Here is a 7,121-nt window from a genome sequence, read left to right on the forward strand (position 1 = left end):
CAAGCTCTTAATGTAACAATGTGCTGAACAGTTGCGTATTAACTGAGCAAAATGACCCCCCTTCAACTAGTAAAGTATTTGGTAGATTGTTTTTCACACCAGAAAAAAAAACTTTTATTTGTATCCTTAAAATCTGACCCTTAAGGAGACAGAATATTACTGAATTTTCCTTTATACCATAGGGTCTTGTTTTACCTTAGGCATATAGCAACACAAAGGATTTTTTGGGGGGAAAAACGATGTATGTGCATTCAGTCGACCTACAGTAGTTCTGAAAGGAGACTGGTATCTAAAGCAACAGTATCTGATAAACCAGAGAAGGAACCAGGCAAGCCTAGTTCAGCAGGCTCACAATTATGAATGTTGTGGTCCTTGGCTGGTTTTGATCCACTGTATGTTTAACCATTACACTAATTAAACCACGGATAGTGTTGGATGTGATAAGTGTCTACTGCCGTGCAAAGGCAGAAGGCCTTTACTTCAATTCTGTTCACAAATTTGTTATTGTCTTTTTTGGAACATCGTATGGACAAATATCTTGAGAAAATTTTGTTGTTTTAGAAAATAAATAGTGTGTCATCTTTGCTGTAACTTCCAAAAGACCTAGAGAAGCCAAGGCAGAATCCCATAACATCAGTTACTGTTCTTTGTCTTTGTTTCGCTGCACTTCGGAACGCTCAAATTGCTGCACATCAATGTCAAAGTTACTGTTTAATATGCTGGAATTCCAGTGTACATTGTATAACTCCATCGCACAACAAATGCCAGCGGTTTAGACATGGCTGTGTGTTGAGGAATTTTGAGGGGACAGCAAATTAACACTGTTATACAGGCTGTACACTCACTACTTTACATTGTAGCATAGTGTCATTTCTTCAGTGTTGTCACATGAAAGGTTATAAGCAAATATTTACAAAAATGTGAGGGGTGTACTCACTTTTGTGAGATACTGTGTGTATGAATAAAGATGGTGTGTAACCACACCAGCCCAGGACCTCCACATCCAGCATCTTCACCTCCAAGATCATCTGAGACCAGCCACCCGGTCTGCTGCTGCAACAATCGGTTTGCAAAACCAAAGAATTTCTGCACAAACTGTGGGTGAGCGGTTTGCTGATGTCAACGTTGTGGATCAAGTGGCCCATGGAGGCGGTGGGGTTATGGTATGGGCAGACATATGTTATGGACAACGAACACAGGTGCATTTTATTGATGGCATTTTGAATGCATAGAGATACCATAACAAGATCCTGAGGCCCATTGTTGTGCCATTCATCCAAGACCATCACCACATGTTGCAGAATGATAATGCACAGTCCCATGTTGCAAGGATCTGTACACAATTCCAGGAAGCTGAAAACATCCCAGTTCTTGCATGGCCAGCATTCTCACTGGACATGTCACCCATTGAGCATGTTTGGGATGCTCTGGATCGGCGTATACGAGAGCGTTTTCCAGGTCCTGCCAATATCCAGTAACTTCGCACAGCCATTGAAGAGGAGTGGACCAAAATTCCACAGGCCACAATCAACAACCTGATCAACTCAATGCGAAGGAGATGTGTTGCACTGCGTGAGGCAAATGTTGGTCACACCAGATAATCATGCTGTTTAATCAGCATCTTGATATGCCACACCTGTGAGGAGGATGGATTATCTCGGCAAAGGAGAAGTGCTCTCTAACACAGATTTAGACAGATTTGTGAACAATATTTGAGAGAAATAGGCCTTTTGTGTACATAGAGAAAGTCTTAGATCTTTGAGTTCAGCTCATGATAAATGGGGGCAAAAACAAAAGTGTTGCGTTTATAATTTTGTTCTGAGAACAAAATTATAAATGCAACACTTTTGTTTATATATATATTTATCATTCTTTATATATTTATATAAAGAACAAAATGACTATGTCCATTATTTCACACTGAAAGCTTTAAAACACTTTCAGGAACGTTTTAAGAAAATCAGAAATGTCTCTGCTGTTCTTGCTTGGACAGAAGTAGGTTTCCCCATTGGGATGCCAGGACAGAGAAAAGTTTGGACAGGACTGAGCAGGAGCTGCCTCTCATATATGTGGGATGGCGAAGGCAGAAGATGTGGCAGAAGAAGGTGTTTGGGTTTCCTTTGCTGCTCCATAAGCGAGCACCATGGTTTTTTTGAGCATTTAAGCTTTACCTGGAAGGAAGTAGACTGTGTGGAAGAGTGGGTTGACATGGGAGAACTGGGGAATGTTAAACACAAGCCGGACAAGCAGAGTTCACCGTCCATGAGCAATCTCTACACAGACAAAATACAAAATGAGTGCAACATCACATTGAGGGCAAAAGTCATTGAGACTCCAGGGTCACCAACAAACTCTCAACCCATAAAATGTATGTATATTATCATGGGTTTTCCATTGTAATTATACTTCATGTTCCCTAGGTCGTCAGTGTCTTTGGAATCTACTGATTTTATTCCATGGAGGACATGCTTGCAGCTTCTCGCAAACCAGGAAGCTAGAAAGAAACCCTCTGTCCATCGACATTGCCTGCACATTCTTCTGAACAGAGATGTCGTACTGCTCATTATGATAGTCCACATAATTTGTGTGTTCCATATTCAGGGCTCTTTATCTAGTTTTTGGACTCACCATCCTTAGTAGGCCTATCTTTTCAACTAAGGGGCTCAATAGTCTTAGATGGTTCCTCAGGACATTTTAGAAGTTGCTTCTTGCTGACTATAGGGTGAGAGATCCAATTGCTGAGGACCATGGACTGAAATGTTTAGTAGCTGAGGAGAGTAGAACCACATGGGCTCTGTTTTTTTCTTTCTTATCACAGTATCAGTCAGGGTCTACTGGTCTCTTGTTGACCGTAATCCATAAAAAAACCGTAAGATGTTTTCATAGAATAGGCCTCTTAATTAATTTGTGGGGGGGGGGGGGGGGGGGGGGGGGGGGGCAGGTCTTGTGTGGATGACTTATTCTTGGTGTCACACAAATCCTTTCGTAATTATATCCAAACACAGATTTAGGAGCTTTTATATGTCTGTGTCCACTCTCGACAACATAGCTAGATTTCCTAATATTGGCTACTTCCTTTGCTTGCTTTTCAGCTTAACCTACGTTCTTCCAAGCTGCTTTCTTGATGTGGCTAATTTAAGCTTCTCCAGTTTCCTTATCACAGGGGTCCAGCCTGTACTAAACAATATATAATACATAGGGCCGGTTTCGCAGACACAGATCAAGCCTAGTCTAGGACTAAAATAACAAGTTCAATGGAGCTCAGTGGTTTTCTATTGAACTACATTATTTCGTCCTAGACTAGGCTTAATCCGTGTCTGTGAAACTGGCCCTTAAAGAGTATGTATGTGTAACAAGTACAGTTCAACAGCAATTATCATAAAGGTTTTTCAGTGAACATCTCTACTGAGTCAAAGTTTTGGTCTGAACTGGCCTCAAGACTGTAAGCCCCTTCTTTGTCTACGGCATGTGTCACGGCTTTAGATCTTCTGTTTCTTCATTCTGTTATACTTTGCTGATCTTCTGTCTTCCTCATTTCTGAGGAGGAATAGCACGTCGGGGAAACATGGGAGTGTAGTCTAGGGATCAACATCTTTGTTTAGAAGTGTGTGCAGGAAATGAAGATGGACAGAGTATTTCTTTGTAGTATTACGAGAAGCAGCACACTTGTATCTGTCCTCAATCAAACCAAAAGCACAGTAGAGCTGGCTGAGGTTTCAACTCATACGAAGTGGTTTCACTATATGTTCACACCTGGTCTTGCTAGTGTATCTAAAGTTTAAGGATCTATTTTTATGTCTAACACGCTTTGGGGACAGCTATGTCCTCAACCTCTCCCTGTAGAGGATTCCGCTGTTATTTCGGGCTGAATCATTAAAATTCCTAAATATCCCCTCCAACAACCTCAGGTAAGAGGAAAACAGCACCTGCAGCTACACCCCTGGAAAGAAATTTCCCAGTCAACCTTTAATGCATTCATCGTAGAGTCCATCCTCACCTCCTCAGTCATTGTCTGGTTTGGATCTGCATTTGGATCTGCACCGCTGAAGTGAAATTGCTTTGTACACTCTCCAAAATGTATTTGGCTTCCACCTGCCCTCCATTGAAGACCTACATGACTCCAGGGCATGGAAGTGTACAGGCAAGATAAAAATATAAAATACAGGTCAGTCTTGACAGAAATATTCTGCCAGCTGAACAGATTCTTTGCCATTGTTGTTATGCAGCCATCTTCCCCACAGAATCTAAAGAGACCATGTTCATCACATCAAGCAACATTCAAGTTCTGAACAGATTCTTTGCCATTGTTGTTATGCGGCCATCTTCCCCACAAAATCTAAAGTTGTTAATGTAATAGGTTTGTTTAATAGCTGCACTATACCCTTACTTAAACCTTAGCTCAGTCCCTGCATACAGAAAAATACTATATGGTGAAATAGTGAATGTATACATCTACTTTAGATCCAGAACATCAGCACTCATAACCCTTTATTTTATATGAATTCTTACCAGCCATAGTATATAATAGTATGAAGATTATGTTTATGATAACCCTATATTTTGTCTACAAGTAGCAGCAACATTATGTCAAGTGCATTTTAGTCTGTGTAAACCCAATTCAGATTTATGACTAGAGTTACCACAGAATGAGTATACAGTCCATTTACTTTAGAAAACAGTATTTAAAGCAATGTTGTCTGATAAAACAAGGCCAAAACATTCAGTTTCTACTGCAGAAAGTACTGAGTGCTATGTATTTGAACATGAAGTTTGTGTTTTTATTTTATTTAAATAATGTTATTTCACTTTAATAGAGCAACACACAACAACCTTGCAAATTAATTCACAACACTACATTATTTTTCCTAATCTAGAGGCAACAATGATTATAGGAGCTGTACGATGTGTCTCCATAAATATAATATGAAGAAAATAGCAGTAAGCAGCGCTGGTGATGTGAAATCACAATACCCAGAACGTACAGACAGGAAATGTACAATGTTCTCTAATAACAACTACTCTTACAGGTCGATGTCTCAAAAAGGATTTAGGACAGCCTGTTGACCTCAATGCTCATTCACTCTTATATTAAATGCAAAACATTCGATATGAATATAATTCTTAAAAGCATACATGTTCATCAAAATTCGGACTGGTATTAGATTTTGTGTGTCATGTAGACCTTGCCTCATCGTCCTATAGCGACTCCTTGTGACGGCTTGTGTGCATGTGAGCTGGATCAAGGTAGAATGCAGGGTAGTGTGTTTTTTCTGCTGCATGAAGATACCGGTCTAGACAACCAGAGTGATGAGGACTTCAACGGAATTGGATGTGCTTCAGAACATACAAACCCGATTCCAAAACAGTTGGGACACTGTACAAATTGTGAGTAAAAAAGGAATGGAATAATTTACAAATCTCAAACTTATATTTAATTCACAATAGAATATAGATAACATATCAAATGTTGAAAGTAAGACATTTTGTAATGTCATGCCAAATATTGGCTCATTTTGGATTTCATGAGAGCTACACATTCCAAAAAAGTTGAGACAGGTAGCAATAAGAGGCCGGAAAAGTTACATGTACAGATAAGGAACAGCTGGAGGACCAATTTGAAACTTATTATGTCAATTGGCAACATGAGTGGGTATAAAAAGAGCCTCGCAGAGTGGCAGTGTCTCTCAGAAGTCAAGATGGGCAGAGGATCACCAATACCCCCAATGCTGCGGCGAAAAATAGTGGAGCAATATCAGAAAGGAGTTCCTCAGAGAAAAATTGCAAAGAGTTTGAAGTTATCATCATCTACAGTGCATAGTATCATCCAAAGATTCAGAGAATCTGGAACAATCTCTGTGCGTAAGGGTCAAGGCCGGAAAACCATACTGGATGCCCGTGATCTTCGGGCCCTCAGACGGCACTGCATCACATACAGGAATGATACTGTAATGGAAATCACAACATGGGCTCAGGAATACTTCCAGAAAACATTGTCGGTGAACACAATCCACCGTGCCATTCGCCGTTGCCGGCTAAAACTATAGGTCAAAAAAGAAGCCGTATCTAAACAGGATCCAGAAGCGCAGGCGTTTTCTCTGGGCCAAGGATCATTTAAAATGGACTGTGGCAAAGTGGAAAAGTGTTCTGTGGTCTGACAAATCAAAATTTGAAGTTCATTTTGGAAAATTGGGACGCCATGTCACCCGGACTAAAGAGGACAAGGACAACCCAAGTTGTAATCAGCGCTCAGTTCAGATCCTGCATCTCTGATGGTATGGGGTTGCATGAGTGTGTGTGGCATGGGCAGCCTACACATCTGGAAAGGCACCATTAATGCTGACAGTTATATCCAAGTTCTAGAACAACATATGCTCCCATCCAGACGTTGTCTCTTTCAGGGAAGACCTTGCATTTTCTGACATGACAATGCCAGACCACATACTGCATCAATTACAATGTTACGGCTGCATAGAAGAAGGATCCGGGTACTGAAATGGCCAGCCTGCAGTCCAGATCTTTCACCCATCGAAAACATTTGGCGCATCATAAAGAGGAAGGTGCGTCAAAGAAGACCTAAGACAGTTGAGCAACTAGAAGCCTGTATTAGACAAGAATGAAACAACATTCTTATTCATAAACTTGAGCAACTTGTCTCCTCAGTCCCCAGACGTTTGCAGTCTGTTATAAAAAGAAGAGGGGATGCCACACAGTGGTAAACATGGCCTTGTCCCAGCTTTTTTGAGATGTGATGATGCCATGAAATTTGAAATCAACTTATTTTTCCCTTAAAGTGATACATTTTCTCAGTTTAAACATTTGATATGTCATCTATGTTGTATTCTGAATAAAATATTGAAATTTGAAACTTCCACATCATTGCATTCTGTTTTTATTCACAATTGTACAGTGTCCCACCTTTTTTGAAATCGGGTTTGTACTTATCTCGACATTGACATCCCTAACTCTGATGGAAGTTGTTGTGATGAAGCATGGTAATAATAACAAATTAGTTATCATCAAATTGGGGAGTAAAAAATGTGATTAAAATGTAAATAAACAAGATAAGGGACTGTCTGTACTGAAAAAAAGATATATATAATTTCCATGTCATGCAGTACATA

The sequence above is a fragment of the Esox lucius genome, chromosome 14, assembly GCF_011004845.1.
Source record: "Esox lucius isolate fEsoLuc1 chromosome 14, fEsoLuc1.pri, whole genome shotgun sequence".
NCBI classification, from domain to species: domain Eukaryota; kingdom Metazoa; phylum Chordata; class Actinopteri; order Esociformes; family Esocidae; genus Esox; species Esox lucius.